The sequence below is a fragment of the Cupressus sempervirens genome, chromosome 6 (assembly GCF_028749045.1).
Source record: "Cupressus sempervirens isolate cs-2001-9-10 chromosome 6, ASM2874904v1, whole genome shotgun sequence".
Lineage (NCBI taxonomy): Eukaryota > Viridiplantae > Streptophyta > Pinopsida > Cupressales > Cupressaceae > Cupressus > Cupressus sempervirens.
This window is the reverse complement of record NC_143123.1, coordinates 456879212-456904738: the sequence shown is the minus strand read 5'-3', so window position 1 is coordinate 456904738 and position 25527 is coordinate 456879212. Positions and strand designations below refer to the sequence as shown.

General features: G+C 34.8%; 1 pseudogene; it reads right to left on the bottom strand.

The window, feature by feature from the left end:
• Nucleotides 1-13771: 13771 nt before the first annotated feature.
• LOC149553050 (CBL-interacting serine/threonine-protein kinase 3 pseudogene) lies at nt 13772-14491 on the bottom strand (annotated as a pseudogene).
• Between the last annotated feature and the right edge of the window lie 11036 nt (nt 14492-25527).

Sequence of the window (25527 nt, the reverse complement as noted above, 5' to 3'; positions counted from 1 at the left end):
GTAGGGAAAGTATAAATATAGGTGAGAGCTTCATTTTTAAGCATCAGATGATGGTGAATTGCATTTTATAGGAGCTTGGATGTAGAGTTTGGTTCTTGGCCTTAGAGGACATTCATCCTCTCTTGTGAAATTCTAGACATCAATTCCTTGGGGTTTGGCCTTTGGAATCCATTGCTACGTATTAGATTTTATCATTTTGAGAACTAATATTATTTCAGCAGTGATTCAATCTTCAATTAGCATATATTCCTTCTTGTTCATGTTATGTGGATTGAAATCTATGCAAAGACATTAAAATTGCTTTCAACAATTGGTTTAGTTATTGGGCATTTCTAGGGTCCCCAATATAGTGGTATAAGAGTATAAGTCCTACCATCTTGTGGAGATCTTAAGCCTTTATGTTTTAGCATGCAACAAGGCCTTTATAATTTTTGCAATACTAGAGCAAGACAAAGTAGGAGTTCAAACTTGTAGAATGAATAGGGTAGTTCATTCATTGATAGGGACATACAATCTAGTCATATAGATACAAAGGAGATATTCTTTGAAAAAGACAATAATATGGGTGACTAAGATGATAGGAATGCCTGTCCGAATTAGGAAAATGTAATGTTTAGGTTATTGGGTACATTAGAGGAGGGGAAACATATTCAATAGGAGAAGAATAGGTGAATGGATATGATGTTTCAACTAATGGCTAGACAAATGAGCATCAATATCAATCTAGGTGATGCCAAAAATGGAAACAATAATAATAGGGGCAATGATAATGGAAGCTAAGGCAACACTAATGGTAATAATGGACATGACAAAAATGGGAATTAGGCTAATAACTTTAGACATTTTGCATGCCCAACTCAAACAGCTAGCTCAAGGCCTCTTCTACCAACCTTCCCACCCAGAAATCTAGTTCAACTGGTTAATGAATCACACATTATAGAGTTATAGGATCAGCTTAGGAGGGATTGGGAGGCTAGTCGACCAAAGTTTTAGTGGACATTTCTCTCAAAGATTACATGGACTTGAGAATGAGACACATGCCCAGATTAGTAGGAAGAAGTCAAAACCTTGAGTTGAGAATTTTTTTTGGGAAACATTCTTTACCTTATTATGATGCTTCAAGGAAGATGACCGCATAAGCTTGGGTGTAGAAGATGGATACATACTTGCAGCTGAATCCTATGCCTAAGGAGGAGTCTATAAAGTATGCAACTATTCACTTGGATGGATCAACACATGAGTGGTGGCACCATGGCATGATAACCATGGGATATAATCAAATCACATCCTACGAGGAGTTTACTAAGAAGCTCATAGAGAGATTTGATACTAGGGATCCCAAATTATAGTTTAAGGAGTTGGCACAACTCAAGCAATGTGGATCAATTGAGACATATATCAGTGAGTTTTAGAGGTTAGCTATGTTGGTCACAAATATTTCAAAGAGGAGGTTAGTAGTGTTGTTTATGGATGGACTCTCAAAACCCTTGTGAGGTTGGGTCAAGGGGCATGACCTAGCTATGTTGTTGGAGGCCACTAAAAAGGCTTGTGACTTAGCACCTTCTTCATTTAGGAGTAGATTTCAGCATAGTGATTCTTATATGAAAAAAGACAAGGAGAAGAACAAAAAAACTTCTCACAAGGATGCTTAGCCAAAAAGAGATAAGTTGGATAATGACACCTTGAATGATTTAAGAAAGAAGAAGCTATGTTTTCATTGCAGAGATCCTTGGGATTTATCTCATAAGTGTCCTCTCAAGGCTAAGGAAAATCAAATGGAGTATTTCTTAGTAGAGGAGTCATAGTCAGAGAGGGAGGATTAGCACTCTGGTTCAAATGAGGATAGCATTACAGAGGAAAGCAACATTCCTAAGGATGAGATGTCATTAAGAGGATTAACAGATGCTCAAAAGCCAATCACATTTAAGGTTAGGTGTACTATCCAAGGGTAGAAAGTGATCTCACTCATTCACATTGGGGCTACACTTAATTTTATAGATGCAAAATTGGTAGCCAAGAGAGATCTATAGACTAAGGAGCACATTGGGTTTAGAGTCATGGTAGCTAATGGTGACAAAATATTATGCACTTAGAAGATATCTAATCTTCACATCAGGTTTGGAGATGTCTATGAGTTGGAGGATGAGTTCTATGTGGTAGAAATGGGAGACTATGATTTCATCCTTAGCATGACATGGATGGCCTTGCTAGTAGAGTTCAGACTTAACTTAGCAAAATTGGAGATGAGGTTTCAGCATGAGGGAAGAACTATTATACTTAGAGGACTTTTAGATGGGAGTTGTAGAGTAGTTTCCCTAAAGAGAATGTAGAGACTTTTTTTTGCATAATAACAAAGAGTGGGCAGTGGAATGTTTCACTATACCAACTTCAAAGGAGCCACATGTGAAGAGTCATCCATCAGATATCTAGGAGATACTTGATAGGCACACTAAGGTATTTCGCAAGATTCTACATGGGGTTCCTCCTAACAGGGGGATAGAGCATGTTATTGAGCTCAAGGAGGTAGCCAAACTAGTTATGATTACTCCCTATCATCATCCTAAGAAACATAATAATGAGATAGAGAAAGAAATTAAGGAGTTTTTGGAAATGGGGCATATTAGGCCTAGTAAGAGCTCCTTTGCTTTGATAGTAGTGTTGGAAAAGAAGAAGGATGGGACAATGTGCATGTGCATTAATTACAGGGCATAAAATAAGAAGACCATTAAGAATAGATATCCCATCCCATAAATAGATGAAATAATTGATGAATTGCATGGTGCATGTTTTTTAATGAAGATTGATTTATGGTTAGGGTATCATTAGATCAAGATGAGGGAGGAGGAAATTAAGAAGATAGCTTTTTGGTGTTACTATGACCACTTCAAGTTTTTGGTTATGCCATTTGAGCTAACCAATGCCACTACTATGTTCTAGAGTTGTATGAATCAGGTATTTAGGGAGAAACTCAAGATATTTTTCTTGATTTTCTTTGATGACATTTTAGTCTTCATTAAGACTTGGGAGGAGCATTTACAACATCTTGAGATGGTTTTGTCCACTTTGGAGAAAGAGTCACTATATGCCAAGGAATGTAAGTGTGATTTTGGGATGACTAAGCTACTATAACTTGGGCATATCATCAACACAAATGGAGTTTGGGTAGATCTTGAAAAGATCAGGGCTATTGTTGATTGGCCTAATCTTACAAATCTTACATAGCTTAAGGGATTCCTTGGTCTCTGCAAGTTTTACAAGAGATTTGTTAAGGGATTTTCACAAATCATTGCCCCCTAGATAGATCTTACAAGGAAAGGTGTCTTCGAATGGATAGGGTCAGCTTAGAGAAGCTTTGATCATTTCAAGAAGCTGATGTCATCATATCCAATACTAGCTCTACCAGATTTCACAAAGCCTTTTGAGCTTCATAGTGATGGGTTAGGAGATGGGATTGGGGAAGTCTTGATGTAGGAGAAGCATCCCATTATTTTTGAGAGAATGAAGCTCCATGGAGTGGAAAGGATATATTCCATCTATGATTAGGAGATGTTGGCTATTATGCATGCGTTGGCTAAGTTTTGGTCCTACCTAGTTGGGGGAAAGTTTGTTATCAAAACTGATCACAACAACATCAAATACTTCATGAGCCAACATGATTTGAATGATAGACAACATAAGTGGATTACAAAGTTACAAGCCTCTAATTTTGAAATTGAGTTTGTCAAAGGTAAGAAGAATGTGGTGGCAAATGCTTTATCTAGGAGACCTCATATTTGTGCTCTAGCTGAGATTATAGGAGATTGGAGAAATAAGATCATAGAAGAGTATGTCAGGGACACTTGGGCTTCTAGAGTAATTATAGGCACCATACATGATGATCATTACATGGTGATGGATGGATTGATTAAGTTCTAGGGTAGGATATATTTGATTCCTTCATCACAATTTAGGGAAGTGATACTAAAGGCATTTCATGATGTACCTACAGTTGGACATCCAAGGGTCTTTAAGACCTATAATCTATGAGTGGTTCACATGGAAAGGGCTCAAGGATGATGTTCAAAGGCATATCAGAGAGTCTATAGTTTGTCAGCAAAATAAGGGAGAACACACATATCTTGTAGGGTTGTTACAACCTTTGCCCATTCCAGATAGGAAATGGAAAAGTATTTCTATGAACTTCATCACTGGGTTACCATGAGTATAGGGGAACAATATCATCTATGTGATTGTTGACTGACTAATGAATTTTGCTCACTTCTTTTCTATTCCATCCACTTACATAGTAGCACAGGTGGTCATTCTTTTCTTCAAAGAGATATTCAAGTTAAATGGGCTACCTAGTTTTATTATTAGTGATCAAGATAGTAAATTTATGAGTACTTTTGGCAAGAATTGTTTAGGTTGTGTGGTACAGATCTTACACCTAGCACTAGTTATCCTCCATAGATAGATGGGAAAATAGATATTGTGAATAAATGGGTGAAAGGATATTTGAGGAACTATGTACTGCACAATAGAGGGCTCAGGTCAAATGGCTCCATATGGGAGAATACTATTATAACACCACTTATCATATGTCCACCAAGATGACTCCATTCATGGCACTATATAGTTATGAAGCACCTAGTTTCATGGATTTGGTTTTTGGGGATAGTAGAGTGCCCAAAGAAAAACACTTCTTACAAGATAGTTAGGATATTTTGAGGGTGCTCAAGGAGAATATACAGCAAGCCCAAAATTAGTAGAAATTCTATGCTAACCAGCACCAGATAGAGCATAGCTTCGAGGTTGGGAATATGGTTTACTTGAGGCTACAACCATATAGATAGTCATCACTCAAGAAGAGTGGAGCAATGAAGTTGAAGCCTAGGTTTTATGGCCCCTATAGAGTAATTCACAAGGTAGGCAAGGTTGCTTATGAATTGAGCTTCTAGAGGGTAGTCAAGTGCATAATGTGTTTCATGTGTCAAGGCTTAAGAAATCCATCGTTAGAGAGTTGTGCCTTCTACAGAATTGCCACCATTAGATGAAGAGGGAAAGCTTGTATTGATTCCTAAGGCTATTCTAGATACTAGGAAAAGGACTCTGTGAAATAGGTTGATTAAATAACATTTAGTCAAATGGAGATATCTACCAGAGGAGGATGCTACTAGGGAGAGTGAGTAGGTGCTATAGCAAACAGGATTGAGTTTTTTTGAGGATAAGTAATTTCAAGGAGGGTAGACTATAATATCCCCATCTTTTTAGCAACTAAGTGGAGTTATTAGCCTTCACATTCTCCAAAGGCTAAGTGAAGCATAAGAGGAAATTAAATTAATTTCCTATAAAGTCATTAAATAAATGAAAAAATTAAAAGGTTATTTTATATTTAATGAATTTAATTAATTATTGTATTACAAGGGAGAAGCTTCTAGAGTATGTATTAATTATTGGAAAGGGGGAAGCCTCTAGTAATTTAATTTTTTAGAAGCACAACTAATTATTTTATTACAAGGGAGGAATTTCTAGAGAGTGCATTAATTATTGGAAGGGGGAAGCTTCTAGTACTTGCAATTAATTAATATTTGATATCCTTCTAGAAGGGTGTAGGGAAAGTATAAATAGAGGTGGGAGCTTCATTGTTTAGCATCGAATGATGGTGAATTGCATTTGATAGGAGCTTGGATGTAGAGTTTGGTTCTTTGCATTAGAGGACATTCATCCTCTCTTGTGTCATTCTAGAAATCATTCCCTTGGGGTTTGGGCTTTGGAATCCATTGCTATGTATTAGATTTTATCATTTTGAGAACTAATATTATTTCAGTAGCAGTTCAATCTTCAATTAGCATAAATTCTTTATTTTTCATGTTATGTTTATTAAAATCTATGCAAAGAAATTAAAATCGCTTTCAGCAATTGGTTTAGTTCTTGGGCATTTCTAGGGTGCTCACTACAATATCTTAGTCATCTAGGCTCCAAATCAGGTGCCATTTTTTAAATTCTAAATAGGATTTTCTAAACTTTTTAGTGGTCAATTCTTTTCTAGTTTTGGTGCATGGATTTGTCAGAAATAGTAATTTTTGGTGATTGTACCTATCTAATCCTACATTTGGAAACTTCAAACACTCTATACAGACTCATCTAGACTCTAAAATAGGTTCTATCTTTTTTGAAAGTGCATTTTTTTTGTCTATTTTCTAGATCTACAATTAGATTATAGGGTTGTGTGGACAAAAATACCACTTTCAAAACTAGGTCCTATTTTGCATTGTATTGCTTCAAATTTGTTGTATTTTTGGGCTACATTATAAAGTTCTAGATTTGTACTCTAAGAAGAGGTTGTAAACAACAAAATCAAAAGCCCACTTTATCCATTTTGACAAGTGGCCTATTGTAAATGTAGTACATATGAAGTGCCAAAATCATTCATTTTGGGGAGGGGGTTGATTGAGTGAAAAGGCAGGGTGTGTATTGTGTTTTGTGTCTCCTTGATATTGTGCTCTTGCATTTTCAAAGTTAACTCTACATAATTATTCTACTTGGAAAGAAAACATAAAGGAACCATTGGTTGAAGAAGGTCCATTGTGTTATGTAACTAGTGCAGCAAAGAAACTTCTGGCTGATTCTAATGAAGCTTGAAAAGAAGACTGGGAATCCAAACAAGAAATGGCCATAGGAACCTTGCTCAAGAATATCTCAAATCCTACCAAATATCATGTTAGGAAACTTACCAATCCAATAGAAGTCTAGGAAAAACTTGAAGCATTGTATGGGACCATAGATGAAGACATGGCCTACACCATTGAGGACAAACTTCTCAAATTGGATCCTCAAAATTTTGACACCATCAAAGATTATCTTACCTAAGTAGATAGGTAGAGGGCACAACTTAAGGATTGTGGTGAACCCATCAAGGATTGAAAGATGATCAAACATATAATGACTCATCTTCCACTTGAATATGCTCCTTTTGTTTGCAATTATAATATTGACAAATTAATGATGCATAGTGACTATACTAAGCCTTTATTTGAGAAATTTTCAGAAATGTTGATCTTAGAACATGACAATTTAGTGAGTATGGAAATTTTCAAGTCTTCCAAGACCAAATCCTTCATATCTAATGAAGGGAATTCAAGTGGTAAAAATTCCAACAAGAAGCAAAAGTAGTGGAAGGCTAAGCCACAAGATGACATGCAACAATCCTCCTCTAAACAACAATCTTCCTCTTATCAATCTTCTTCCACTCATCTATCTTCCTCACAACAAGGTAAGTCCTCTTCCAAAAATAATTAGAATGGGAATACCTCCAAAAAAATGGAGAAGAAAACATGTGCATATTGTAAGAAGAATGGTCATGATGAACATGAGTATAAGGATAAGAAAATTGATGAATTAGTAAACCTAATGAGCAATCAAAAAATTGATGTACCAAATTCCTATAAGGATAAGGGATATTCAACCACTTAAAAGGTAAGGGACAAGCTTTGGTAGCAAGTACAAACAATTCTAAGGAATGGGTTCTTGATTTAGGAGATACATATCATATGGATGCTTCAAGGGAGCATTTTTCCTCTTTGAAACCATCAAATATACATTACATCTATGTCAAAAATTACACTCAAGTGGAAGTTGAAGGGAAAGGGAATGTTGAGTTGGACAATGGCATCTTCAAGGATGTTCTACATGTTCCTAACCTTAGCACCAACCTTCTTTCCATCTACCAAATAACTCACTATTGATGTGGCAACAAAGTGGAGTTCCTTCCTGATATAGTTGTGGTGAAAAATCTCAAGAATGATTCTATGGTGGCAGTTGGAAAGGCTAATCATGAGACAAGACTTTACTCTCTTTCTCATTTTTTTCCTAAGTCCACTTTTCTTTCCTTTTTGACTCATCCAAATTCAAAAAGTAAACTATGGCATGAGAGATTTGGACATTTCAACTATCACTACCTTTAACAACTTAGTAGCAAGTATATGGTCATTGGTCTACCTCAAGTCAAGTATTCAAAGGGTGTAAGTCTAGGTTGTGAAGTAGGCAAATATCTTGAAGAGAAATATGACAAGGGGAAGTCTTGGAAGGCTACTATTGTTCTTGATTTGGTTCATAGTGATGTAGCTGGCCCATTTCTAGTACCATCTTTTGGAAAGGCTTGCTATCTTCTCAACTTTATTGATGAATTTTCACACTACACTTGGGTCTTTTTTCTTGCTCATAAGAGTGAAATATTTTATAATTTCATCACCTTCAAAGCTCAAGTTGAGAAGAAATTAGGGAAAGCCATCAAGATTCTACGAATAGATAATGGCAATGAATATGTCAACTCTAGGCTTATAGAATTTTCCACTCATAAGGCTATTGATCTTCAACATTCAATTGCATACACACTACAACAAAATGGTGTTGGTAAAAGGAATAATAGAACCCTTAAAGAGATGGCCACTTGTATGCATCAACATAAGTGTCTAGATCAAGTGTTTTGGGCAGAAACCATGTGTTGTTCCAATTACATCCAAAATAGAAGTCCCCATAAGGCCTTAGGTGGAATTACACCTTTTGAGGCTTGGTGTGGTAGAAAATCAAGTGTAAAGAACTTCAAAGTTTTTGGTTGTCTAGCATGGGCAAGAATATCTCCACAAAAACAAAATGCATTAGAACCTCAAAGAAAATCTTTTATATTTGTTGGATATCCTGATCATCTTAAGCATACAAACTCATGGATCTAGAGACACATGAAATCTTTTTTGAGAGGGGTGTTCACTTTGAAGAAGCTTGTCCACGTTTGGCATCTTCAAATCTTCCATCTTCCTCCTTTATGGAAAGTGATAATAGTGATGATCATGACTTAGAAGATGAGATTCCTTCAACTTTGACTCATAGGATACCACCTTCATAGGGTCCACAAATAGTTGAAGACATTCCTTCTTCTTCCACTAAACCTCATTGGGCATAGGAAGCCCTTGATTCAGCAAGTTCATTGGTAGGGAATTTATTAGATACTCAAAGGACAAGGTCATAGCAAAAATCATTTCCACATGCTTATATTGCCATTACTTCATATCCATATTTATTTAAGGAAGCATCAAGGATTCCTAAATGGGAAAAGTCCATGGAGGAAGAATATAACTCTTTGATGAAAAAAAACACTTGGGACTTAGTTCACCTTCCTAAGGGAAGAAATTTGGTTTGATGTAAGTGGATCTATTGAACCAAATTTGCAATAGATAGAAGTATGGATAAGCATAATGCCAGACTCATTGCCAAAGGTTTCTCATAGGTTTTTGATATTGATTATATGGAGACTTTTTCTCCAGTCACCAAGATGAACTCCATTCATTTTACACTAGCTATTATTGTAGCTCATGATTGGGTTGTACATTAGATGGATGTAGAGAGTGCTTTCTTGAATAGTGATCTTCACGAAGAGATTTATATGGAGCAGCCACAAGGGTTCATATAGGATTCTACCATAGTTTGTGGATTGAAAAAGTATATATATGGTCTTAAGTAGGCTCCTTGGGCTTGGTATGACAAAATTGATTCCTTCTTACTCTCAGTAGGATTCACTAGTTATCATTTTGATTCAAATATTTACATTCTTTAGAGGAATGACTCACACTTGATACTCATACTTTATGTAGATGACTTGATCATTACAAGAAGTACTTCATCCATCATTGCCAGTGTCAAGACCTCTTTGCAACACAAATTTTCTATGTTAAACTTGAGTTCACTACATTATTTCCTTGGTATTGAGATCACACTATCTTCAATAGGGATCACACTTTCTCAACCCAAGTATGCTCTTGAGTTGCTTTATTGATTTCACATGAGTGATTGCAAGCTTGGTCCTACACCCTTTCTTTTAGGTGTCAAGTTAGAGGCCAAGTGTACCACTCCACTTGTTGATGCTACATTGTACAAGTAGTGAGTTGAGAGTCTCGTCTACTTGACACATACACACCCTGATATAGCTTTAGCAGTTGGTGTGGTTTCTTGTTTCATGAAAGAGCCACATGAGCTTCATTTGAAGGCCTCCAAGTGCATCTTGTACTAGATATAGGGTACACATACACATGGGATGCATTATGCAACTAGTGCAAGACTTTAGCTAGTTGGATATACAGACTCAAACTATGCAAGGGACCTTGATTATTGCAATTATACTTTAGGTTACATGTTTTACCTTGGTTCTAGCCCTATTTGTTGGCAAAGTAAGAACTAAAACAACATTGCTCTTTCTTCAACTAAGGTTGAGCATCAAGGAGCTATAAATGCAGCAATATAGGCTCTTTGGTTACAACACATCCTGGGTGAGTTTTGATTTGATCTACCTAAACCTATAGTCATACATGGTGACAATCAAAGTGCTATTGAGATCTCAAAACATTTAGTTCAGCATCAACAAACTGAACACATTGAGGTTCATATGCACTACATCAGAGAGTTGATACATGAGGAGATCATTGCATTGTAGTATTGTCCTACAGTAGAGTAGGTCATAGATATCTTCACAAAACCTTTCAATAAGGTCAAGTATATTTATTTGTGAGATCTCTTAAGGGTGTGGAATGTTGTAGAAAGGGCAATCCCTTGACTTCTCTTCTTTCTTCTAGGAGGGATCTTTTCCTCATATAAGGTCTTCATCTCTCTCATATTCTTTATTGTACTTATCTCTCTTCTTGGAGGAGGGTTTTTCCCATGAGGTTTTCCCTCTTTCTCTACTTTATGAGAGATTGAATTGCATCACATTGTATGTAGAGCATTGTTTTTGTACATGGGTATCTAACATGGCCTCATAGCCAAGACCCATCATGCATTTGTGATCTTAACTACATTCCCCTAAGTTGCACTTAAGGGTGGGTGTTGGTGTAAATAATTATTCACTATTTACCCTTTACTTAAGTCTACTTAGGTCAATGCATTATTTTATTATTTATTAGGTTGACACTTAGGAGTTTGCATACTTTTATGAGTTTTCATGTTGACAACATATAAGTAAGCAACTCTAATTTAGCACATGGTGTCTATAGTACTGGAGTTTGCATAATTAACTAAGTTTTCATGCAGACAACACAATTAGTTGCACTCTTAATTAAGCACATGGTATCTACAACATAATTTTACATGACCCACCTATGTAGGTTTATCCTCTCACCATCACAATTACTCATGTGCTTAATGGAGGATAATTCACTCCTGGTGGACATGTAATTGGTTGTAAGACTTATCAATGTGTTGACTCCTAGACATTATAGAAGTATTCCAAAGGACTTTTTAAATAGGCACTCCTAGTGTACATGTACATCAATTGAATACTATATTGTTATTTTTATCATAATCTAGTCTATTATGTGCTTGTGCTTGAGTTTCTTGATCTTGGGTGAATTTTTTCTTAAGGAAAATTCTTACATAAAAAAAGAAGATAAAACCCTTATTTATTCTATACTTATGCAATAACAAAGATGTGCAATTGAAAATTGCAATTCTATGAAATCCACAAGCTAAATGAGGGTAACACTTTTTAGCTCTTCAACATGAAAGGGAAAAGATTTTTATTAATGATATTGAATATTAGCACAACCAAAGTATGCAACAACAAACACATGTAATTTCCTAGCTAATCAATCCCTTATTCATTAGGCATAAGCTAAATCAAAATATATACATGGATACCTAAGATATACTCATATATTAGGATATTTGATCTATCCATTCACCTTGTAAATAGACATCCATCTTCATAAAAACTCTCATACTTATTGTAATATGCTCCTGGTGAAACCTGCAACCTTGTCAAGGTAAATAAGCATTTACTTGGCTTTGTGTTCCAATAGAAAACTTATCTAGGCATACAACCTTAAGGGACTGAAAATTATTTCAAGCTCTTTGTTCTTAAACAAAAAACATTGCAAAGAACAAAGGAAGGAGATAAGAATCAGAATGAAATTAATAAAATGAACCTTTGTATTAATCTCCTTGAAACTAATACATCATGATTTATGCTAAAACTTAGAATACACACAACAAATGACTATATAATCTATTTGCTTGTAAGAAATTATAATTTCTATTCATAACAAAGAGAAAATACTGAAGAAAATATGGTTTCATAGTCACGTCAACACATCAAAACTAGAACCTTGGTTTCACAAATCTAAGAACACTTAAGATTGGCATACACATGGTATCACAACAATGAGTAATTTTTTCTCCAAAACTAGAACCAACCCCTACAATGAATGAGGAAAAGAAAGATATAGAAGGAATGAATTACGATATTTTCTTTATAACTACCATGTGTCCACTTAGAAGACTTCCCCAAGAAGTTAAAAAAAATCTCTTTAATCTCTAGCCACAACTGGTAAATAAAATCCCCACTCATTTTGCCTCCCAAAAGCATAAAATATCTCATATGTTTGATGGAAAAGATAAATAATTTTAATCCAGATCTAAGATCAAGGGAAAGGAAAAAAATAGTCAAATGACCTCTTTAGGGAAGATAAACTTTTCAGAATCATTCTTCTCCACATTTAAGCTTCAACAAACTTTCATATCTACCCTCCAACTAATTTTGATGCTCAATGATGAATTCTACCCATTCTGCTAAGAATGCCCTAGAAAATACAAGTCTACTTATAGACTGTACCACTGAATATCTATGATAATTCTGAATCCATATTCAAAAAATTCATCCCCTCTCAGTTTCAACAGTATATTGGAGTCCATAGTTTGGTTTGATCTTTCCCCTCTACTAGACTGACCCAGGAATATAAAATGAATAGTTTAAAAGAATGAATTTGGAAAAAAAAATGAAAATCTATATAGTCTAAACTATAGAAAAATATTTATTTAAAACAAATTTTTATCTTGGATGATGAAAGCTCAAAAAAATTGAATTAAAATATTAATTATTTCATTATATCTCCTTATACCTCCCCTAACCACTCAAACAGTGCCACACATCAAAAAATGATAAGTCCCCACAACTACTATTGGGTCCCACAACTTCCACTAGTTTTTATGTTTTTCAGGAGGTCAACATGTCTCCACCAGTGAAACCTTCCCATTTTTTGGTGGCAACATAGTGACCACCAAAATCCAGCAAGTTTTTTGGTGAGCTCCTCTATCTAGTGCACTTGGTCAAAATCAACTCTTGGTCAGATCTAGTTGGTCACAGGCCCACCATGTAGCCTACAACTTCCAAAAGTCTATTTCCTTTTTTATAATTAGCAAGTTTTTGTTGGGACTCTTAAACATTTGAAAGTGCACCTACCCAACAAATGTGGAACAAATCATTTGAAAGTGTTATTCCTTGTACACGACCTTTCTGGGCATCAACTTGGGCAATAAAGAGCACAAAAGCAACACCCTTGCTCTGCCTTGACTAATGGTTCTTCATCAATAGCTCTTCCACTCTAATATGTCTCCCCTTAGTTCACTTCACTTAATTAAAAAAAATGTCCCTCCTACTACACTTGCTCTTTCATGTGCATCGATGTGGGTGGGACTTTATCTTTCATTCTACCATTGATTGCTCTCCTATTGTGAGATTTCCTTACATCCCCTACAACTTCTATTCTTTTGCCACTGTCTATTATTTTCCTTAGACTTCTCTAAAAATCTTTCATAGAAATCAAGATGTCTAACCAATCTTGTGATTCCTCTTAAGACATACACCCACACTTCAATGAAAACTCTTCTCTACCAATAGACTGTGATGCTTATCTATAATATATATGGCTTTTTCTCACCTCCCTCTTACTCCATATGATGTCAAGCCACCTCAAATAAGGCATGTGATCAGAGATGCACATGTTAATAGAAGATACAATGCCTTGAATAAAGCTTCTACATGCTCTTCCTCCTTAAACTTAGGTGGCTTATAACCTTTCTTAAACCATTCATTTTCTAAAATCTTAGGTATTGTAATTCATGTCTTAGCATTTGTATCTAAAATCCTTGTGATAAATTTCTTTACACTTTTAGAAAACCATGTAGGACACATGAAATATTCTTTGTAAATATTTTTATATAATGTCATAAGATTTGAATCATCAAAAGGAAAATACCCTGCCATCAAAACAAATAGGATAACACACATGACCACAATTTTGTTGTTGCCCCATCATAACCCTTATCATCGATGAATTTAGGGGAAACGTAATTGGGGGTTCCACAAGTGGTGTGAAGTAGACCATCATCCCTAATATGTTGAGACAATGTATTAAGGCCAAAGTTAGATTTTTTTCAAATTCCCATGTGTGTCTAGAAGCAGAGTTTTTGGCTTTAGATCTCTATAGTAAGAACCTCTACCATGGAAATAATCAATAGTATTAATAAGTTGCTATAAGTATCTCCTTGCTTCATCTTCCTTCAATCTTCCAGGTTAAAATTTTTTTCAAAGAGCTCACCTCCAAATACAAACTCAAGAACAATGTATTTTTTTTTTGTTGGCCATGACCTCATACAGCTGAACTACATTTGGATGCTTAATCAATTTCATTTGGTACAATATCCTAAAAAAATCTTTTAGATTCCATAGTTGTCAAGTTTGATGAGTTTATTTTTCCTTCAAAATTAGACCTTTTGTGTAGGATTTTAAAGCATCCTTGTTTTTTTCTTTGATGCAATAGTGATGGGTTAGAAAGATCATTGTGTATACTTTCAAATATTACTAATTTAGAATCTGGTGATACTTTTCCTTTTTCAATTTTATCTTTATATTGACAAAATACTTCTTTCCTTAGCTTAACTCGAGATTTCTTGAGCTCTTCCCTTGGGAAACCCTATTTTCAAGCCCCTTCCTTGGTCAGCCTTGTCTTCTTTTAGGAATGTCTACTTCTCCAACACACATCAGGACATTATCATGAGTTGACATGAATTCGATGTTTTTTCTTTGGCTCATCCTTATATTGTTCAAAACCCCTTCTAGATTCTAGTTTTTTGACCTATTTATGATCCTTAAATTTAGCTAAAACTACTTATTTGTTTTATGTTTTACCACTACAATCTATCTGTTCCATGAGAATTTCCTAATCTATTGATTCATCAGATATACAATCCTTTCTATTTTTTTTGGCTCATTTCCTGATGTTATTCTTCAATAACTATCCTTCTTTATTCCCATATTGATGTTTGCAACCATTCTATATGCATTACCAAAATATTTTTTAATATGATTATCTAACTTTGGGAAGTGATTTTTAGCTTTGAAATATCTTACTATATCATCTGCAAGAAGACAGGGAGGTAAATGGTTCCTGTCAACTTCATTCTACAACTTGTTAATTTCGTGTTAGGAGCACCTTTGACTGGCTTTAAAAAATGACAAAACTACCTTATTGGGCTCTAAAACCAAACATGTTGATTATCTATTCCACATACTTGCACCCCATCTTATCTCATCTCATGAAAAATTCTCAATCAAAAGATAATGACTGTCAAAGTTTCCTTCTCAGAATTGCCTACAAGAAAACATGTCAGAAAACTATAAAATGCGTTGGATTTGGCTTCAAAAACTAGGAAAAATGACACTTCAAAAAATGAAAACTAGGGCATGGGTTCACTATCATGAGGAAAATATGAATCTATGATTAGGGCTCATGAAAAAAAAATAGGGCAAAGATATCGAGTGTTCAAAGTGGGCTACTTGAATTTTGCAGACTAGAAATGTTGGCAAAAAAGCATTTTTTTGAAATGGAATGACCCTGGGAAAGTGTGAAGATGGATTCATCAAGGTTTACAAACTACCACACTTAAAGTATTTTCAAAGTAGATAGTAGTGGTATAATCCATTCAATCTCATCTATCAAAAATTTAGAGATATGACATCACAAATAGGGGTATCGACCAATCTGCATTTATTCACACCAGTAAAACTTTACAAATTGCATTGGGAAGCATGTTCAAAAACTGATCAAATGGATTCATCAAAAGCTCAAAATTGAAATATAGAAAATCTTTGACCTCTACAATGTAATGAATTTTTTTTCTCATTTTTTTCAAATGAGTCAAAGCTATAACAAGTCAAACAAGGCCTCCCAAAATTTTGAACAATTTGCATTAGCATGATAACAATAAATGACCAACTTTGAGGGATTCAAAACCTAATCAAGACATATTGAAATGAATCAAAATCTAAAACATGGGTTCTCAAGTATGGAAACTAAACACTCCTAGAGTAGTGATTCATGAAACATTACTGAGTGCAAGATATTCAATTGCAAACATAGCCTCTTGTCGTTGTTTAACACTTAGGAAAAAATGCAGATTTCAACATTGTTCAAAACAGGACTTCCCAGCATGACTCGGAATGGAAATTTATCATCATGGGACAAGTGGATATACTGAATGCAAGGTGTTAGAAATATTAAACACCTTTTAGGCCTCAAATAGATAGTTAGGTACACATGTATTAAATGCACTTATAGGACTTGATTTTTCAATGGTACTCAAAATCAAGGCTTCAATTTTGAGTCCCAACACACCATATGTTCATGGTTCCATTGGTGAACCATAGTGAAATATCCTTGGGATGAAATTGTTTAAGTGTTGTAATGTGATGTATATGCACTTGTGAGATTGGAATGAAACCAAGTTTGAGCCTTGTTCCCCTAGCTCGAGGGTGGCCTCTTTGGAGACCTGTGGTTGGGTGGAGAGTACCCATGGTCCTTGTTTTTTTTTGTGATGAATTTGTAGATTTTGAGCTCAAGGGAGCAATGGAGAAAGCTTGGAATGATCATCTTGTGGATGTTGTTTAAAGGATAAAACTTGTCATTATGCACTGTAGATGCAATGGAGAATCTCTCTCCATCTTGTTATCTTGTTGTGATGTATGATTGCATGTTGGTAATATGGGAAATTTTAGAGATGTAACTGTATCATTGTTTAGTTATATGCATTTAGAATTAATTAATAAAAAGCTAAATATCATTGGTGATATAGTTGAAATGAGGAAAGAACTCATTTCATATAGATAGTGCTTATACTTAATGTTCTTCGAAATGATTAAACTTTAGTTGTATCATGTCATTATTGTATCCTAGATAGAAAATGCATTTAAAGGATAATTGTGCATGTAAAGACTTCAATAATGAATTTAGTTCAGAGAATAATTTTCTTTGAGTTTTCAACACATTTATAAAGCTCATTGATGTTATAATGAATCTAGTTCAATATAAGTGATGAAATTGATGAAGTATAGAAAAAAACCTTGGATGTTCACAAATTTTTAAGTTGCAAGATTATATTCCTATGTTTCTAGTGGACTTAATGGTTTTATCATTTTTAGACATATTTATTAAAATGTTGATATCAACATCAAATTTATTATCAAACTTAAAACAAGTATAAAATAGCATCATAATAATGCCAAGAAAATCTTTATAACAACATAGTTGAATAGAAAGAATAATTCAAGTAGACATTAGAGTAAAAACAATCTAAGGAAATACTATGTCCAACTATAATATAGACTAGGAGAGAGTATTTCACTCTTTGGAATTTGTATGGGAAGTGGGAAAATATCCCACTCCCAAATTATACAAAAATAAAATAATCTATAGTTACATCTCCCATGATTCCCTTCCAAAATAATAATTAATTATGCCCTTCATGTTTCCATATAGCCTAGGACTACAAAGAAATTCACTGCAAAGAAATTCATAAGTTCAAAAAGAGGGCAACCCCATGTCCTATTGTAATTCCATATGTATGCCTATTAGAAAATAAAATAAAATAAAAACTAACCTAACACCTAATCCCCATCAAAATCAACAGCGAAGTAAGCCATGTTCAAGTCAAAAATAAGGGAAACTTTTAAGACTAACAAGGAGTGCCTATATTAAATGGAAGGAAGAGAGGGTGGCCCCCACCATTCCTATGTGCTCCACAATATATTTCTTTTTCTCCTAGCCCCAACACCCTCTTCCATGATATGAACTTCTTAACTTGTACCACTTGCCATTGATGGTTGCTGACCATGTTTCTATCCACCACCCTAGGTCATTCTTTAGTGGGCATGTGAACAAGGAAGAAGGGTGGTCATATGAAATGTTTGGAGAGAGAGAACCATTCCCTCTTTCCTTCTCTCAAGATGTCTCAAAGGGTTTCCCAACCCTCTCATTTTATCTCACATGTGCCACCATCAAATGAGCTCCCTAGGTTTTTAGTTGAAGTTAGAAAGCATGCAAATTCAATGAGATTGTAGTTAGGTTAAAACAATGAGTTAGCATGTGGGTTTTAGAGGGAAGGCCACGTGTAAATTACGAGTTAGAGAAAGTTAGTTTAGGATTAGGAAAGTTTTCTTTGTAATAGTGGAACACATAGGCTATATAGGAAAGCCATGTGAGTGAACTAGGGGCCTAGTAAAGGTGGTTAGGAGGTTGTAATTAGAGATTATAATGTATTGGAATTTAATGATGACTAAGGCATATAGGAAAGTAGGGTCTTGTTAATATTAGTAAAATTTATTTTAGGGAGAATTAGTATAAGTTCTTAGTAGGATAAGTAATTTAGGTAATATTAAATTTGAGTGTTAGTAATTAGAATTGGTAAGTATAGTTAGGTAAGTATTTAATAAATTGGCCCTTAGTATGTATTGGGTAAGTTGGATAAGATAGTAATTAGATAGCCGTGAGTGGATTAATAAGGTGTTAATGAGAGCTTAGGTTGGTATATGGTAATGAATTGAATAGTGATAAGATATTTATGTATACTACATTATGATATGTTATTTATATGAAAAGATATATACATATGTATCAGACTTGAGAAGTAGATCATATAAATATCATTCATTTGATGAAATTTGTGCCAAAATATCTATACAAACAATTCACTCAATGAAGTATAATGATACTTTTAGTATTTAGTAAGTGTTGAAAATCTATCATAAGCATTGAATAATGAATGCTTTATAAATATAATTGACTTGTATAGTATGATATGTAGATTGTGTAGAGGTTAGAATTAACCTTCATATATACCCAATGTCTTTCAACTTATTGCCTAGTAATTACACATAATTGTGTACAAGATAAATAAAACATGTATTTAGGCATTAGCTTATGGATGCTTTAGAGTGGGTGAGATAAGTAAATAACATAAACCATGAATACATCAAATTTCATTAATGATTACTACATACACAATACATATGCATCATTTCTTTGGGATAAAATCATAACCTATAAACTAGGAGGAATAATAGTGTGCAAGTTTTATAATCTGGTACTTTACATTCTAACGATCGAGGTGGGAAAAAAAAGGTCATTTTATGTTGTGACCTTTTTATTTTTGTAAACCCTATTTTTAATTATTTGACATAATATAAATTTCAATTGAATTAATGAAGTTAGCAATGGTCAATCATCCAAGGATAAGTAGGACCAAATTACCTACCTAGATCCTTGACCCAATTTTAGTTTCAATGGTAGATGTGATCACATGCTTATAAGAATAATGTTCCTCCATCAAATTTATTAGGATGTAACTTTTTTATCTAATTACCTATAAAACTTAACCACAACTTGACTTTTGTGAATCAACCTAATTACCTTTCAAAAAAAAAAAATTGTTAGTTGTGCTTTTCCCTGTAATTTTTGGGCATGACATAATCTTTAAAAAAATGTTCTTTTTATGCAAGAAGAGATTGTGTATTTGGGATTTTTGATTTCAGCTTATGGTTTGAAGATGGATCTAGAGAAGGTAAAAGTAATATTGGAATGGCCTGCACCTAAGAATGTGGGTGAGGTAAGATCATTTCATGGTTTGGCTAGTTTTCACACAAAGTTTACAAGGAATTTCAGTTTTGTTTGTAATGCTATGACTAAAACAATGAGAGAAGATAAAAAGGACTTTAAGTAGACACATGGAGTTGATAAGAGTTTTGAGACTTTGAAAAATAATATTGTTCAATTGATTCTATTGGCTTTGCCTAATTTCAATAAGGTATTTCAAGTTGAATGTGATGCAAGTGGTAGTGCAATAGGAGATGTATTGAGTTAAGAAGGTAAATATGTTGATTCTTTTAGCAAAAGGTTTAATGATGCTAAAAGGAAATATTCTATATATGATCAATAATTTTATGCTATTTTTCAAGCCTTGAAGAAGTAGGGCCATTATTTTATTCCTAAGGAGTTTCTGTTGTATACTAATCATAAAGCTTTACAGTAGTTGGGAAGTCAGCATAAATTGAACTAGAGACATATGAAGTGGGTTTAGTATTTGTAGAGTTTTACATTTGTGATTAAGCATAAGAATGCAATTAAAAATAGAGTTGTTGATGCATTGAGTAGAAGACATTCTTTGTTGACTGAGATGAAGGTTTTAGTTCTTTGTTTTGATGAAATGAAAGCATTGTATGATATTGATCCTAATTAATCTAAGGCATGGAGAGAGTACAAAGCACCAAATCTAATAGATCACATAAGTAAGTATGATGAATATTTTATTCAAGAATTTATGTTTTTTATAAGATAAATAGGTTTTATAGGGACCCTAAAACCTAAAAGTAGTTACATAAACATGGCTAAAAATAAGCAATAGAAGCCTAGCCAGAATAAAGCAATTCTAACAGCTGATAATAAGCACGAGGCCCAGTCAACAATAGAGGCCAACAAAAAGGCCAAAAAAACAAACTTTCTTTAACAAAACTTAGCAAAAGCCAGAACCAAAAGCCAAAAAAGATATAGCAAAAAAAACAAAAAGACAGAACAAGAGGGCTACTCTTCATTCTTCTTCTTGAGATCCTACATGGTCTGGGCAGCCTCATAAATCTTTTGATGCTCCTTAGCCATCTACTCCTTGACTTTCTTTGTATCCTGGTCCAAACTAGTAAATGTATGTTATTCAAAGGCATTTAGTTGTGTATCCCTAGAAGTTTCATGAGAGTTAATTTGATTAAGGAAAAGAACAGTGATGGATTGATTCAACTTTTTGGAATTGATAAGACATTGAGTTTTTTGAAAGAGAAGTATTACCAGCCTCAAATGAATAAGGATGTCCAAAAATTTGTAAGTTGTAAAGTTTGTCAAGCTACAAAAGGATTAAGTCAGAATACTAGTTTGTATACACCTATTAATGAACCCAAGAAACCTTGGAGTAACATTAGTATGGATTTTGTTCTTGGATTGCTTAAAATAGTGAAGGGGTATGATTCTATATTTGTTGTTGTGGATGGATTTTCTAAGATGGCTCATTTTATACCATATAAGAAGACATTAGATGTTGAGCATGTTGCTGAACTTTTCTTCAAAAGAAACTATAAGATTGCATGGATTACCAAGAAGTATTATTTCTGATAGAGGCAGTAAGTTTGTTGGTTATTTTTGGAAGAATTTGTGGAAGAAGATGGGTGCTCAGTTGAAGTCTAGTTCTACATTCCATGAATAGATAGATGGATAGATAGAGGTTGTGAATAGAAGCTTGGGTAACTTATTAAGATGTTTAGTTGGAGATAAACCAAGTAATTAGAAAGTAGTATTGGTGCAAGCTGATTTTGCATTTAATAATTTTTTGAATAGAAGTACAAGGAAAACACGTTTTTGAGATTGTTATAGGAATGCAACCTAGAGGAGGATTAGAATTGATGAATGTTGTTGGTGAAGAAAAGAGAAGTGTTCAAGGGGAAAAGTTTTTTAATTTTATGAAGCCTTTGCATAAGGAAGTAAAATTAACAATGGAACAAGGTAATCAAAAGTATGAGGAGAATGTTGACAAGTCTAGGAGACATCATGTTTTTGACATTGGTGATGAGGTGATGGTTCATTTGAAGAAAGGGATATTTCTTGTTTGAACATATAATAAGCTAAAAAATGAAGAAGTTTGGACCTTATCAAATCCTAAAGAAATTTGACAGTGGTAATGCATATGAGGTTGAGTTAGCTAATGACATTGATATATCTCCGATATTTAATGTTACTAATTTATACAAAAATCATGAGTTACAAGATGAAGTGGATGTATCAAATTATTGTCCTAAGAAGAATATTGAACAAGTTGAACAAATAATGGAGTAGACAGTTGGTAAGAGCATGAGACCAAAATACTATTATGAGTATTTGGTAAAATGGAAAAATAGACCTGGTGAAGATGTTACATTGATTTCTAAATCTAAGTTGAATTCAACTTGGGTTGTAACACTTTCATGATTCGAGAGAATAATTTCTTTTTACCCTAGTTGTCTAATGTAGGAGCAACCTAGGTTGCACTACTATCCTTCATGTTTTCAATTTTCCTAGTTTCTGTCGACTTGCAATGTCTTGTATTGTTGAGTTCTTAGTAGATGTTGAGTATTTAGTGGATGCCAAGCTTCCTCATTGATGTCAAGTGTATTTGGTTGCCGAGTGTTCTTTGGTTACCAAGTCTAATGTAGGAGCATCCAGAGGTATAAGGGCAATCCTGTGTCAACCAAAAAAATGTACTTAGACTTAGTTTCTATTTCATGTGCTTTCATTTATGGATACCCATTTGGGTCAAATAAAGGTTCCAACTCTCATAGTTCCACTATCAATGTTCTCGGATAGAGTATTTGAACACTTTGGGATACATGTAAATGCTGGAAAAATAGGACTATGTAATTGAGCCATCATTTTGGTGAACTAGAAGGTGTAAATTGGTTGAAAGATTGTCATTATAATTTAGAGCATTCTAGAAAAAGAATTAGGTCAAAAGGCCCCACGATTTGAAAGTTGTCATAGTTTTTCAATTTATGGAGACATCCTAAGAATGCTTCAAAGTTAGGTTAGGGGCATTAAATGACCTTGAATAGGGCCAAAAATGGGGGATGAGTGAATCTAGTCCATACGGCTATAGAGCACTTCGAGAGCTTTTCAGAAATGTAAACAATTCATCAATCGGAGCTATGGTTCAAAAGTTATGCCTCCCAAAAGTTCGATTACCATTTCTAGATTCTTTTAATTTTGTGTCGACTTCTAATGTGACTTATAGAAGCCTTCTATTTGGTCGGTGGATGCCTACTAACACTTTCTCGAATGTATTCCTAATCCTTAAGCCTTCGAGGTCTATTTAAGAACATTTCTAGCATTGTAAAAGGCAGTTCGGAGTGGAGTTTGAGAGGAGGTACTGGGAGAAGAAATTATCTCAAGATTTATGCTATTGTAAGCCCTTAGGGCATGTTTTGAAGTCTATTTTCTCTGTACTAAATGTACTATAATATTTTCATAGTTAGTAAAAATTTTCCTTTCCTGTTGTGTCCATTTTGTGCTTGGGTCATGTCCCCATCAAGTGGTATCAGAGCAGGTTTTCCTGAGTGTGTAGACAAAGCACCGACTATGAGGTAGTTTGCACTAGGACTATGTGCTTGTGAGTTTGAGTTAAGAAGATGCCTCCACAAAGAGAGTGTGGTGGAAGGGCCAGAGCTATTAATCTTGAGGAGGTTAGAGCCCTCCAAAGGTAGGTACAAGCATTTTAGGAGGAGCTCCGTAGAGGAACAAATGTTGCCGCAGGCAACGAAAGTGAGGATGACAATGAAGAAGAAGAAATTGGACCAAAAGGGGAATTTGATGGGGAAGTTTTGAATCAGGCAAAGGAAAGGCTTTTTAGGGCCATTACTAAGTTTGGAAAAAGACCTACAATTGATGTGGGTGTATTTTTTGGAAATTTGAAATCATATGAGTTGATCAATTGGATCAATGAATTGGAAGAATACTTTGAGTATGAGGATATCAGGGACCTAGATAGGGTTAAGTTTGCAAAGGCCAAATTGAAAGGACATGCCAAAATCTAGTGGCAAGAGGTTCAATTGGAACAAAATAGAAGAGGAAAGGATAAGATCACAAGGTAGGATCATATGTTGAACAAATTGAAGAAGCAATTCATTCCTATTGATTATGAGCTTGATTTGTTTAAGAAGATGCATGGGTTAAAGCAAGTGGGAAAATCAGTCCAAGAATATATAGAGGATTTTTACCAAATTTTGATTAGAGTAGTGCATGCAGAAGAAAATAAGGAGAAGGTTGCTCATTATATCAGTGGGTTGCGACCTAGCATCCAGAAGGAATTAAGTTTGGTAACAATGACCAGCATTGAAGAGGCATACTAGTTTTCCCTACAAGTTGAAGAGAAGCTAAATAAGAGGTTTGAAGGGAGACAAAGAGGGTATGGTCAAGGAGGAAGGGGAAGTGGTAGGTCATCTAGAGGCCAAAATGAAACCCAAAAGAAAAATGAACATACGGGTACTATCAGGAACCAGAGGAATGAGGGTTTCAACCACTCCCATGATCAAGACTTTGGAAATTAGAGAGGAAGAGGTAGAGTATGTGGACAAGGAAGAGGAGGCTTTTGTGGTACTTGTTTCCATTGCAATGAATAAGGTCATCATGCCTTTGAATGCCCTCAATGACAAGGAAGGAAATATAGGAGAGCTGAGGGTCAAGCTAGGGTTGCTCATGTGGATGAGGATGCACAATCATCACATTCAAAGGATGCAAAAAGAGGAGAGACTTAAGTAAATGAAAGGGTCCTGCTAAGTGGTGAGATTGAACCAGGACAAAGGAGGAATTTATTTCATACCAGGTGCAAGTGTGAGGATAAATGTTGTGATGTGTCATTGATGGTGGTAGCACTAATAACTCTGTATCAGAGGAGATGGTCTCTAAGATGAAGCTCAAGAGAGAGAAACACCCCTAGCCCTATCAGATTGCTTGGGTGAAGGATGATCATAAGGTCCTGGTAAGTGAACAATGTTTAGTGAAATTCAAAATTAGGAGTTACCATGATGAAGTTCTCTGTGATGTTATTCCAATGGATGTTTGCCATCTATTGTTGGCAAGACCGTGGTAGTTTGATAGGCATGCAATACATGATGGTCATGCAAACACATATTCTCTAACCAAGGATGGAGTTCACCACAAATTGAAGCCCATGAAAAAGGAAGGAAAACAGGTATGTAGCAGTGGGAGGATTTGTCTTGTTGATGGAAGGAAGTTTTTAGATGGCATGAAACATCAGCATATGTGCTATGCTTTGATCCCTAGGAAAGATAAAGAAGCTAGTAGTGAAATACCACTTGAAGTTTCAAATTTACTAGGTGAGTTTGGAGATATCATCTATGATAATGTTCTAGAAGGATTGCCATCAGTAAGGAAAATTAGTCATTAGATAGATTTAATCCCAGGAGCTAGTTTTCCCAACAAGGTTGCTCACAGGATGACTCCTACTGAAACTGAGGAGCTAAATAGATAGGTTTAGGAGCTATTGACAAAAGGCTTTGATTAAGGAGAGCCTAAGTACATGTGCAGTACCTACAGTACTAGCACCAAAGAAGGATGGAGAGTGGAGGATGTGTACATACTCTCGAGCTATAAATAGGATAACCATCAAGTATCGATTTCCTTTGCCAAAAATAGATGACCTTATGGATTGCTTGAGTGGAGCTCGGTACTTCACAAAGATAGATCTCAAGAGTGGCTATCATCAAATACAAATTTGAGAAGGAGATCAATGGAAAAAAGCCTTTAAGACTAAGGAGGGTCTTTATGAGTGGTTATTCATGCCCTTTGGATTGACAAATACCCC